General features: G+C 33.3%; 1 long non-coding RNA gene across 1 annotated transcript in view; it reads right to left on the reverse strand.

Moving 5' to 3' along the window:
* Positions 1-7,809: 7,809 nt before the first annotated feature.
* Positions 7,810-14,644, reverse strand: part of LOC140441486 (uncharacterized) — a 276,397-nt gene continuing 269,562 nt past the window's right edge. Inside the window, exon 4 of the long non-coding RNA XR_011951007.1 lies at positions 7,810-7,892. This is a non-coding gene — a long non-coding RNA (uncharacterized lncRNA). The remainder of the gene's footprint in view (positions 7,893-14,644) is intronic.

Genomic DNA, 14,644 nt, shown 5'->3' on the forward strand with positions numbered 1-14,644 from the left:
CAATATATGCTAGGTATAACAAAGAGAGATCGAAAAAGAATAATAATAGAATGGATCAGACAGAAAACCAAGGTCACTAATGTAATCCACAGACTTAAATCTTTACAATGGCAGTAGGTGAGACATTTAGCGAGAAGACACTAAGGTATCCAACAGAGGTCAAGAGGTCAATAAGACGTCCGAAATTAAGGTAGGACTATGACAGAAGGACACAAGCCAGTACAATATGGCACAGAAAAGCTAATATTAGACAATCGTGGACAGAAATGAAGAACGACTATGTAAGGTGCACCATAATCTGTAAACTACGCTGAGAATGATCATGATAATGATCATTCATTGAAATTTACAAGATTTTTTTATATGTTCCTACTTACACGTCATGTAATTATACCTACTTTTTAAGTATACAGGATTTCAAGAAATTATGTTTAAAAATGGACGAGGTATCAGTGTATAAAATGTCGCCTGTCAAACTTTTTTTAACAAATAATTAATTCAGAATAACTAATAATAGAAACCGGAATAATAAACAGGATTTTTATTAATAGTGAGTTAAATATACATACATACATACATACATACATATTTCCGAAATCAGTCCCAGAAATTCGTAAGCAGAAAGTTTCAAAACTTAAATCTTATTACGTAGATCTTCATTCTAAGTGAAACTCCTTGTATAATATACATTTAAAGTCATAAATATCATTTTTGCTGTCTTAAAATTTTATTAAACTGTGCTCTTTATCTATTTTTGTAGTTTTTGCGTCAAACTATAACAAACCGCTCCAATTTAGGGTAAATTTAGTGGCAAGATACTTTCATATTGGTTGATAAATAAACCCTTCAATTACCTTCATCAATCTTGAGGTGCATTACAATTTATTTTGTCTCTGGAATTTTAACACGCCTGTATCTAGAAGATCGATACGGTTTCGTTTTACAGGAGACGCTCAATGAAATATACGACAAGAACGAATTTTAGAAATAAAAATTATCACGATCAAAGAAATATCTAAGATCATTTAGTTACAAAATATGTCCAGATTTTAATATGGCAATAATTTTATAGCCATAACTTTTTATTAGAGTTTTAAAATGTTGCTATGTAATGGTAATATATAAGGATTAAGATTACAATAAAATTTTGAAATCTTCAAGTAGGTAAGTAATAAACAATTAAATTATTTAACTATAAAGTGGGCTATCGTCTTTGGTCATAAAAATATTAGATATTTGTTATTCTATATATGTATATGTATTTCTATCATTTTCTCTCTCACCTTGAATATAGGTGAATCATATTATTAAAGCTGATCATACAATAACAGCAATGGTTTGGTTGCAGACCTCTAATCCATTTTAATTTTTACACAGTATTTTTTTTTATTTTTCTTACAGGTACATGTGTTTCGTTTCTAATTCTCTTGTAATTATGGTATGCCTCTTATGTTTTTGTTGACATGTATTTAAGGTAACCTTTTTTCTATTCTTTACATTTTTCCTTTACTTCTGTACAAAACCATGGAGTTCTTGCCTTGGGAACGATTTATTGTTATTTATATTTCTTTCACCATGAACTTCCTTTGCCTAGGCTAAGATCGGAGTAACTTAATTTTTGCCCAGCATTCTTTGACTCCATCACTTTCTGTGATATATGTGTTTCTGCTTTTTTTGGCTATTCTTTTTTTTTAATGGGTATCTTGTGGAGTCATCCTATAAGCTTTCGACTTTTATCTTTGTGGTGTATTCTGGTGTTTTGTTATCACATATATGTGTTGTCATTCGAATTTTGCACAATACCAATTTATGATCGATTCCTATTTCTGCTGATGTTAGTGCTCTTACATCCAAGATTTGAGAGGGCTGTAACCCTCTATTCGACAGAATATAGTCTATCGTCCTCTAGTGTTTTCAAAAGTGTATTTGTATTGTTCTTTGTGCGGGAAAAATGTAATATTAATACGTATCTCGTTTATGCTGCAGGGGTCCGTCAGAAGGTCTCCGTTTTCATTTCTGATATTGTTCATTTCATTATATCGCTGTTTTATTTCTGGAACTATATCATTTCCAACACCTTCGTTAAAATCACCCATAATGATTATATATTCATCATTATGGGTCTCGTTTATTACAGTTTGAAGGTGTTCGTAGAAGTTTTTGCTTGTGGTGGTATCTCTGTTGTTCTCTGATGCATATATTGCTGTCCCGTTCAGAGGTTTGACATCCAGTTTAACTTTCACACTACTTACTATTCTTTCAGAGGTATATTTACATTCTTGTACTTGGTGTAAAAATTTTCTGTGTACTAACAGGGCGACTCCTTCTTTGGCTCTGGTTTCTTTCGCAACACCATTGTAAATAATCAGATAGTAATTTAGCATAATTGGACCTTTTCCTTTTTTCTTCATGTCTTGTAGTGCACATTATGTCTATATTTTTTTTTTACAAGCTCTTTTGTAATTTCCTGCTCTCTTGTGTTTAAAGACTTTATGTTCCAAGTACCGATGCGAAGTATATTTCTCGTTTTTCATAAATTGGGTGTCCTCTTTCTCGCTTTAGTCGTCGTAATGAAATCATTCCGAGGCATAATCTTATTTCTATGAGCTGCTATCGTTTTAAAGTCTATGAGTAAGGTGCTAACCTTGCTGTAGACCCTACTTTCTTTATCTGGGCTTGGAATCGGCAATAGTTCTGTCGAGCTACTAGATCCACCAAAAAAAAAACTGCAGGCAGGGTATAAACGGTATATTAATAAAAACCTATCGGACTACATCATAGAACGTTTTCGGAATAACTATCCCATCATCAGTGATCTCTGGATGTACATGTTTGAAGCCACTAAATATGTGGGCGAGGCAAAAACCCTTTAAATGTAATGTGATTAACTTTGAATTACATCTTGGATAATTAAAAACTATGATGTTTGAATTACAAAAGGAATTAATCACATGATAACGTAAGACTGCACTGGGTTTGCTAGTCCTTAGACGAAGTGTTTGTGAGTACTTTTTGATAGCAACAATTTTAGTTGTTTACCAATACAGCGTTATGACGTTATTTCGGCCACTCATGACTTTATTAGACTTTATGACGTGACGTCATAACGCTGTGTTAATTAACAATTCAGACGCAGTGACTGACAAATTGTGCTCGTATGCCATATTTTCCCTTAATAGTAAGCTTTTTCTAAAACAAATATTACTAAATTGTTTTCGTTCATAGCCATTAAAGTATATGGTAACTTTGTGCCCTACCACTTGAGTGGGAAACAGAAGGCATTTTTTAGTCTTTCGTGTTTAATTTTGTATTCAGTCTGAGCGTCTAGCCATGGAAGGCCTAAACGAGAAAACTGAAAGAAGCTGATATAAAAAACAAACTCCACAAAACAAACAACAACACAACTCTTTTAATAAAAATGGAAATACTATGATAACGACTGACGAAAAACTAAAACGATGAAATGAATATATGGAAGAGCTCTTCGACGACGAAAGAGAAAACCTACAAGACATATCTTTTGAGAACAGAGAAACAAGTATAGAAATTACAAAGAAAGAAATATTGTATGCACTAAAGTACACCAGAAACTGAAAAAGCCCGGGGCGAGATCAACTGCCTATTGATATCCTTAAAATAATATAAAATGGGAACATGGATGTCCTTTTACAGCTCTTTAATGAAATTTATCAGTCAGGTGACATACCCAATGAATAGTTGACCTCAATATTTAATTATCCCCAAAAAAAAAATGCTAGAGAATGCACCAACCACCGCACCATAAGCCTGATGTTTCACACACTTAAATATTTTTAAAGGTCATCCATAAACGCATTTAGCAAATACTTGATATGGATATTGAAGAAACCCAATTTGGATTCCTTAGAGGCGTAGATACCCATAAAGCTCTCTTTGCATTCAACGTACTAATCCAGAGATGCTTGGATATTAACCAAGATATGTACGTCTGTTTCATAGAGACATATAACAAATCTTTCAGAACCTATCAGAAGAGTTCCAAATTAAAAGAAGAGCGCGACAGGTGTTGTGAATTGTCACCAATACTATTTAATGCATACTCTAAAGAAATTATGAAAAGAGCTCTTAAGAGAGAAACAGCAGGAATAAAGGTCAATGGAACACCAATTAACAGCATTAGATGTGCGGACGATACTATCATAATAGCAGACACGACAAGCACGAACAAATCTCAATAAAATAAGAAAGGGTATTTTGTGCAAGCGAACTGAAATTAGACTTGAGAGTTGGGCTGGCGAGGTGATATATTTTCTCGACTCTGCACTACGGGAAGTCGTGAGAAGAGTCAACAAAAGAATGAAAATATTGGAAACTATCAAAACACGAAAGCTGCAATATCTGGGGCATGTTATGCGTAATCAAAGATACAACATACTTTAATTAAAAGTGAAACTGGAACAAACCATGAAGTGGAAATATCCAGGAGTGGCTAGTATACCTGTTGAATACAAAGCACGTGGTGTTCGTGTGTATTAAGGTATAAAAAAATTGCTTATTACAAGCTTAAATTTTTATTTTAAGAAGATCTTTTCGGAATTAAATCATTCCATCATCAGTTAACTAAAAGAGAGAGTAAAAATACCAATATTAAAAAACATAAGTTAAAATTTAAATATATAGAAATAACACGTTGGTTTTTTACTACTTACATAAAAAGTTGTTAAAAACATTGTATGGCCACTTAAAAAAACTTTCGAAGGACATCCGTATTAAAATATAATCCTCATGGTTTTATCAAGGTAAATGCAATAGACTTAACTTATTGATTATTAAAAACTGAAGATGGGGGCATCTTACATGACCCCCTGTAGCTGGTGAAGTTTTTTCGACTTACATTACCTCTGATCTGTTCTGGAGTCTTGGGCTAACTGATATAAAGATGGTATGAAAAATCAGTTGGTACCCATCAATGTCAAGTGGAATGATGTAGTAGGAGCAAAAGCCATTGTGCTTAAGTTTGTGAATAGGCAGTTTTTAGTGAAGTATTGTGTTTTGTGTGTAGTAAAATCAATAGCAATTTTTGGTATTTTAAAGAGGTGGTAGAATGTAAAACAATGAGTGACTGTGATGTAAAATAAATTTGGTATACCAGGGTAAGGCAAAATTTAAGTTAGGTAGTTGAAATTAATAAATCATTTGGAAGCGGTAAAGAGAATGTTATTACCTAATTGGTAAGCTTACCATAATATTACTTCAGATTCCCCATCTTACTTCTCATTACCATTTCATTGTCCAACACTTTCCGAATCAATCAAAAACACTATCCTGAATTCTGTTGAAAATATTAAGATTTCCTTTAAAGTTAACAATAAATTGAGTAGATCATTATGCAAGAGTAAGGACTCTATTGACTTCAACAAACGCAGTGGGGTTTATAAACTTCAATGTTCTGACTGTGATGCCACTTATATTGGTAGAACTTGTAGATCTCTAGTAACCAGGGCCATTGAACATTCTAAGTTAGATAACACTTCTTCTTTCTCCCATCATCTCAAATATCACAATCACACAATCAAGGTACCAGATGATATTTCTCTTCTTCATAACATCCCAGGTAGAGATTATCTCAAACTTGACCTTTTTGAGGATTTGGAAATAGTCAAGGAAAAGAAAAACAGTCCCAATTGTGTTAATCGTCACACCAGCATCAATAGAGACTTTGTTCCACTTCATCGACAATTATTTTCCTGATCTAACTTTCTTTCTGTTAACTACACATCCAGTTTTACTTACTTCTACATTTCTTTCTAATTTCCCATATCTTAATATCACCTTATTTAATCCGCCATACTTAACTCTATTCTTGTCACCATTAATACACTAACATCCCTTTTCCAACATCCCATTTCTCATCCTCTCCAATAACTACCATCTGACTAATCACACAGATTTTCTTATAAATACTCACACTACATCTATCAATCTCTTATCACAATTAGTTTCAGTATCCCCAGCTTACATCTTTACATTCATCTCCTACTTCCTTTTCTTTCTCTTTCTTTTATTTCTTTTTCCTCGATTCATCTTCCACAAATTTCAAACCAACTTTTATCTATATCTACTTCATACAAGGAAACAATTAGGTAATAACATTCTCTTTACCGCTTCCAAATGATTTATTAATTTCAACTACCTAACTTAAATTTTGCCTTACCCTGGTATAAAAAATTTATTTTACATCACAGTCACTCATTGTTTTACATTCTACCACCTCTTTAAAATACCAAAAATTGCTATTGATTTTACTACACACAAAACACAATACTTCACTAAAAACTGCCTATTCACAAACTTAAGCACAATGACTTTTGCTCCTACTACATCATTCCACTTGACATTGATGGGTACTAACTGATTTTTCATACCATCTTTATATCAGTTAGCCCAAGACTCCAGAACAGATCAGAGGTAATGTAAGTCGAAAAAACTTCACCAGCTACAGGGGGTCATGTAAGATGCCCCCATCTTCAGTTTTTAATAATCAATAAGTTAAGTCTATTGCATTTACCTTGATAAAACCATGAGGATTATATTTTAATACGGATGTCCTTCGAAAGTTTTTTTAAGTGGCCATACAATGTTTTTAACAACTTTTTATGTAAGTAGTAAAAAACCAACGTGTTATTTCTATATATTTAAACTTTAACTTGTGTTTTTTAATATTGGTATTTTTACTCTCTCTTTTAGTTAACTGATGATGGAATGATTTAATTCCGAAAAGATCTTCTTAAAATAAAAATTTAAGCTTGTAATAAGCAATTTTTTTATACCTTAATACACACGAACACCACGTGCTTTGTATACTTTAATTAATTATACAAGGGAAAATCCAGGGCAAGAGAGGCATAGGAAGGAGAAGAATTGATCTATTCAGAGCGGCAGCATCTAAAATCAGAATAGCCATGATGATTGCCAACCTCAGTCGGGGAGATGGTACATAGAGAAGAAAAAAAAGGCCTAAATGGTGTCACATTACTATGTTAAACAACAATTTAAACGCAAGTACTGACAAATTGTAGTGATATACTATCTTAAATATATCAAAGCGATAGCAAGCTTTTGCTAGATGTAAACTTTTACACCCATATACATACATATACACAAAGTATATAAGGTGTAAGGCCACCGTATTCAAGTTATTACAGAAAAAATTTAACTTGGGAAAGGATCTCGATAGGAGCAATGCAATACATTTGTGGCAGTAATGAGAGAATACCCTATCCTCTCACATCACCACGTGCAAGGAGTAATCTACAGCTACGTAAGGAGAACAACACCATAGAATTTAGAACGTTATGTCTCTTCACTCACTACATATGTTTGGGTGTAGTAAAACGTTATCAGGCAGTTGAGTCGAAGACAGGCTCGAAGAGAGAAAATCAGGATCGTCAAATGAATTTTGGAAGATAGAGTTAGTTTTTTACTACTACGTAAGTAGTTTAGAGGTTACTACGTAATTAAGATACATACACAGTGGTTCTACTTTTTGTAATCCAAAGTAGATCGCGCTCCGTAGCGACAATTTTCCAAAAATCACTAAGGCAGTTTGACTTCCAAAAGGAGCTTGGTTAATTCGACTTCGTGCATTTTTTAAATAAATGTCATTAATATTTGACTCTTAACAAACAAATTACCAAATATTTATTTTTATATTATCAAGATTTTTATTTCTCGTGAAATTTCTATTTTTATTTTTATTTCTCGTGAAACATTGTGAAATATAACCTAAATGTCCGTTAAAACAATGAAAAAGAAACTACTTACCAAATTTTATTTGTTGTATTTGGGAGATAAATAAGAAATCTGCTTCAAACCATAGTTACAGGGTATCGTTGGACTGATTAGGTATTGATCTGAAAATAATAAAATCATATATTTTTAAAATGTAATTAAACTGTTCCTTCATCGCACATTTTAGCATAATATTTAAAATAATCTGTGTAATTTTTATGAGAACTTTAACCTTTCAGTAGACGCAGCTTGTCTAGGAGACCGGTGGGAGTCAATGACGGTCTATTCTAAAAACAATCGGAAGCTTTCGGGTTTCTTCGGCTCTGTACCGTGTGCGTCTAGAGAAGTAATAGAATTTTGTGACTTATAATTAATTGTTTTATAATAAAACTTTATTTTTCAGATATTATGGATTATGAAAAAGGACAAAAAAGATTGTTAGCACTTTTAAAGTTGTTTTGACTAGTGATTAGAATGATGATGAAAAGGAATCGGGAGAAAAAATCATATAAAAGAAAACTTGGAGGGAAGCGATACGGAATAGGAAAATGAGGAATTAGATAATGAGACAGATTTTGCCGTTGGTCCATATTTTTTGGGCAAAGATAATAAAATAAAATAGGCTAAGCATATTACCCCTAAGAACGTCAGAACTTCAATTGAAAATATTGTTTTGCAGCTTTCGGGATCAAAACAATGTGTCAGACAGTAAAGCAATATTTTAGATATCTGGAACAATATATTTGATACTGATAGGTTGCAAATTATTGTTGATGAGACTAATACAAAAATAGAAGCAGAAAAAGCAGAAGTTCATTTGCGGTCGAGATATATAACCAACAAACATTGATGAAATTCGTGCCCTTTTAGGTCTCTTATATCTTATAGGTGTAAGAAAGGCAAGTCACCTTAATACAACAGAGTTGTTAAAAACGGACGGCACTGGTATAATGGTTTTCCGAGACTAACACTGAACATCACGAGATTTAGAAATTTATTAAGGTACATGCGAACTGATGATATCATTACAAGGCATGATAGAGTTAGTTTGGATAAATTAAGAGATCTTATTACTAAGTGGAATGAAAATCAGAAAATTTTTTCTTTCATTCGCAATACGTTACCATGGATGAAAAGTTGGAGGTTTTAAGAGGTTGATGCTCGTTCTGCAAGTACATACCAAGCAAACCCAATAGATATGGTATAAAAATATTTGTACTGTCTGATGCGAAGTTATTTTATACCAGTAACATGGAAGTATACATTGGCAAAAACCAATTGGGTGGTCAATACTATTTAGACACTAGTACCAAGGCAATGGCGGAACGGACCTGTCAACATCTCTACGGATCTAAGAGAAATGTTACCACTGACAATTGGTACACTGTGTATCGTATCCCTAGAAATGTTTGTACTTCCATACTTAAACTTATTAACAGAGTTTCTTTGTCTTATATAGCTTTGTTAATCTTTTTTCGTTGTGTACGCAACCACATAAAATCTGCTTTATTAAAAACTAAATTATTTAAAAATAAAATTCAAAAATATCGATTTCTACGTCAACCTAATGAAACTTAGTTCAAATTACTTCTGCATTGTATAGACAATAAAAAATATACTAAAAATAAATCATTAATAGCATTTAATCATGTGAGATGTAAAGAGCTCAAGGCCTTGTTTCTTAAAATATAAGTCAACGCTGTCCTTCACGCGCGCCTTTCCTTCTCTTTCTTTGCAGCATTTACCCGAAGTAATGCAATTTCCTGGTGGCGGCTGCCGACCACCGCCTCAATATCGACCACAAAGAAGCGACAAATGTAAAAAGGGAGCACAACCTTGCTATGATTTCATTCTCGATTTTTACTATATATATATATATATATATATATATATAAATAATATACTATATATACCGGGTGCACCCTGAACTAATTGATACTTATGTATATTGTTAGTTTCACACTTCACTCGAAATTCATCATCATTATTTTTTTTAATATGTACTAAAATTAATATTAATAACAAATGGTATGTCAAGACTATTGGAAGTACTAAAAAGTATTTCAAAGATACATAAATGATAAAATTTCCCGTATGATACCCATCTGATACCTAAATGAATTATCTCTTTTGTGCATTCTATAGAAAGAAAAGTTATGTTGGCTAACGCTAAAGCTAAGGCTAAGCTGTAGGCTACCAGCGAGCGACCTTCATTTATGAATGTTAGCTGCGAATGCAAAGTGAAAAGCTACAAACAACCGCAGGAATTCCATACTCTTATTCTTCTTGATGTGCCTTGTCCGTTCCGAACGTTGGCAATCAACATGGCTATTCTGACTTTGTTTGCGGCAGATCTGAATAGTTCAGCAGATGACAATCCGAACCATTGCCGCAAGTTTTGGAGCCACGAGTGTCTTCTCCTCCCTGGACCCCTTCTGCTGTCTATTTTCCCTTGGACGATCAGTTGTAGTACTCTATTCCATAACTAATTCCATACTCACCAACCCAAAAGAAGGTGTCGATGTCACCCCGATACTCGGTCGTCAATTTGTGACATGTACTCTATTAGACACCAGACTCGGTGAAAAGTACGTTTAGTTTAAATAAAAATATGTATTTAAATAAATAACACACCAAATAAAATTTACTTCTATGCAATACCTAACATATATAAAGACAAACCATCTCGTTATTAGTTCTCGTTGTTCCTCACTGCATTTTATACTTTGAGTTGGTGTTCCGTATCCAGCGCGCATTGAAGGTAGTGGTCGGTGGTTGATGGGAGTGCGAGCATACATAGAAAGGGCTAGCTGTTTTCAGGCGATAAAGGTGTGTTCGTTACAGTATTATAACACACAATTATTTCAGGTTAGTAAAGGTAAATACTTAAAATCTGACACTAAGCAATCAGTCTGCCTGGTATATTCTCGAGGAGCAAGTCAAATTCACCCTCAATATTTTCATATAGCCCCGTATATTAAATGAACTATGAGGACTAATTAACACCTTAATAAATTGGAACAAGAACTTTCAAACATTAAATGCGTCTCTGAAAAACTCGGCTACCAGGCAAAAAATACATGACTTTAAAATCCGACTACGTCCTCTTCCAGAACGGCTCTAAATAAAACGATCACATAGACGGCGTGGCGCAACTGATAAAAAACAGCTTCTAGAGATCTTTGGAGACGAAAAATTAACACATGACATCAAAATGACCAATACACTCCCTCCGGGAGTTTAGAACTAAAGAGAAAAAGAATATAAAAATAAATTATGAAGTGAAAACTTTTCACTCACTAAAAAAGTTGTATTTAAATATCATCTAAATGTCTATAGATGTACATTAAATGCTGTGATAAGTAGCCTTGCCTGTCTGTTTGCCTACAAGGTCACATACACGTCGCAGCTCACTCGCTCTTTCTGACTCAAGCTCAGTCAGTGTTGTGTGGTCTCTCAAACAGTAAACTTAATTCAAGTCACAGTGGTTTTAAATTGTATTACATTTATTGTTAAACATGTCACGCAGATGTCTAAACCATCCGGACACGTTTAGTTGTAGACGTAATAAGTTAAATTTTAAATCGTCAAGAAGAAATTCACACTAGCACAAGAACAACAAGGTATCAGGTCGGGAAGATCATGCACCGACGCTATATTTATAATTAGGTAAGTGCAAGAGAAATCATTAGAATACAACAATCCGGCATATCTATGTTTCGTGGACCTTAAGAAAGTATTTGACCGGGTCAAATTAAAGGACGTTATCCACTTTGTACGCAAGAGAGATACCTCTAGGAATAATCAAAACGATCGAAAGTATTTACCAAAACAACACAATGAAAGTAAAAGTCGAAGAAGAACTAACCGAAGTCGAAGAATTAAAGCTAACAATGTGATAAGACAGGGCGATTCCCTGAGTCCTGTTCAACCTGATTATGGAATAAATAATAAAAAAAGTAAAAACTAAAAAAGGATACCAAATGGGAGAAAAACAACTTAAAATAATCTGCTATGCAGACGACACAATACTACTCTCTCAAAGTGAAGACGATTTACTACGTATACGGCACCAATTTAATATAACCACCAGAAAGTGGTGGTTATATCCAAGATATAGTGATATCTTAGATTCCCCATATCAGTTCATTCATCGTCTGTTTTGCCTTGTTAATTGTAGAAATCACAGATGTAAGTAAAAATCTAAATTCTGTTTCAACAACCAAGAAATCTTCGGATTTCTACTTCTTGTTTTTATTCCCAAATGACGCCGTAGCGTTTTATGAAGTTATTTCATTATTATTACCTCTTAACGGAGATTTGTGTTCACTTTCAGAACTTCTGCAGATTCCCTCTGATGAGACCTGCTAGAACGAAATATTTATAAGCCAATAAGCAGAGGTACTATACGTAAAATTAAATCTTAACTATCTTTCTTTAAAATTGAAAACGTTTACATGCTCTATAATGGACTCTCTTCGTCGCATAGCCTAACGACTAGCGCGTAAATGGACTCTTCCAACTGTTACAGCACCGTGTCAATGCGCTTCTGTAGTAAAAGTAGTGCCACGAAATACGCTATTTCGTAACGCTACTTTCGTGATAGTCGCCTCAGTATTTTACTTAGAGTAAAAGTAATACGCCTGTATAGAAGCTTCGCTTTAAAAAACATCGAAAATTACTGACCCATATCTAAGCTGTTACATATCTTTAAATTAGTACTCGGCAATATTTTTATAAACCGCCTACCGAATAAACTTGACTTCTACCAATCTGTCAAATAGGATGGATTAAGAGATCTACTAATGTTAGTAGATGACGTAGACACAGGACAGAGAAAAATGATGGCAATTGGAAGAAACCTACATGTAGGAGTGGATAGTTAAAAGTTTACGATGAGTGAGAGGATGGTATGGTGCATGTTAATATCCTGCCAATTTATAGTTCCAATGCCAAAGTCATTTCTATTTGAGTGGTGTCGTTAGGTTTCAAGAGGTATCTACCCTAAACAAATGGTCCAATCACAGATGAACACAATGCTACTGCTACCTGCTTTTGTTAATAATCCTATTATTATAAACGGCTTCATACTGGCATGCAAATGAAGCTTTCGACAGAGTCTGGTATAAAGGACTGATCTACAAAATAAGAAGATACGGTTACAGTGGAGCAATGACAAGACTAATCTTTTCGTACTACTAATCTTTTCGTACTTGAGCAATCGTAGTTTCAGAGTTCGGATAGGATAAGTCCTATCCAAACTCGGGAACACGGAGGCTGGAGTGCCACAGGGAGAACACCAAGTACGTTACTAAGCCTCTATGCCGATGACACAGCGATAGCGGCCAAACACAGAAATGTAGACATAGCGGTAAACAACTTACAAACAGCGCTAGACGACATAGAAGAATGGAGTTTAAAATGAAAAATTGCTATAAACTCCTAAAAGTCTCAGGCTGTACTTTTCAAAAAGAGGCACCAACAACCAGAAGAATAGGTCGCTGTGCAAGAAAATCCCATCGAGTGGAAAAGCGAAGCAAAATACCTCGGAGTAATCATGGACAAAGGCTTAACGTTTAGTAAACATGTTGACGCTACAGTACAAAAAGCCAACATGGCAAGAGCATCAATAAGAGGCCTAGCAGGAAGAAGAAGCAAACTCAGTAACATGTATTGAATAAATATGATATTTTGGTATATACGGAAAAGTTTGAAAATAACTACCCAATAAGTTACTCAATATTGACTTTACGGTATTATGTATTTTCATTTACAGCTATTTCCAGCCAATACGGTGTCTGTTTTTTTTATTTAGTTAATAATTTGTGAATTTTTGATTATTTCGATAATATTTCATGAGTTACAATATAATTATTTTTATCAATTATTGGATGATTTATGATTAATATTGTTGAACATTTTGAATCAGTTGTTATAATTTCATGGAGGCAACTGCAATTTCAAGAATGTTAAACGTACGTACACCAAAATCGATTTTCTGATAGAATGCTATACATGTGTAGATAATGGGGATTATACGTCTATAATGTGTGGCTGGCTGAACAATATATAGCTCCGTCAATGATCATTAAATAAATACGAAATTGACATAAATTAATATTAGTATATCTGTAAGTAGTGTGTAACAAACTATTTGACATTTTAATGATACGGTAAATATCAGAATCTGTTGTTTCCGTGCTTTAGCTTTTCGTTTAAAACTAAATTTTTAACTAATATACGTTTATTTACGATCGATTAGTAATCTACTGATTTGTAACCTTCAAAACAGTTGGAAAGCGATTTTATACTTCGATTATTCTGCTAAACAGAAAAGTATTTTTCTGACTAGCATACGCGACGTTCTTTACCTGTAAATATCAATGTAAATCTTATTTCGGCATGAATAATAAACTAGACTATACAGCTGTTATTAAATAAATGAGACAAACTTTAGGAAGTAACTCTACATAAAAAATTAGGAGACTTTGGTATGTATATGAAGACCACAGGAAAATATCTTGATAAGTCACATTTTGGGTTTTGTTTACGAGAACATTTTTAAAGTTTAAAAGTCTGTGATACCTCTTATAATTAATCAGTAATAAAAAGAAAAAAATTGCTATATTTGTTGATGGTTTATGTTACAGTTTTTTTTTTAAATTCATGTCGCAATTACTGGTCTCAATTGTTTTTAATTCGTTTACATGGACTTAACTAAATAATTAAATAAGGACTTATCACGGTATTTTCCTATAAAATCATTGACTGTTTATCTTTTGCAAAAATTAAAACACAGAAATATAGTAAATATATTTTTGGTGCAAAAAGTATCAAATGAAATATTGTCATAAAACATTTTACAATATAATTC

This window comes from Diabrotica undecimpunctata, chromosome 1 (genome assembly GCF_040954645.1).
Source record: "Diabrotica undecimpunctata isolate CICGRU chromosome 1, icDiaUnde3, whole genome shotgun sequence".
NCBI lineage: Eukaryota > Metazoa > Arthropoda > Insecta > Coleoptera > Chrysomelidae > Diabrotica > Diabrotica undecimpunctata.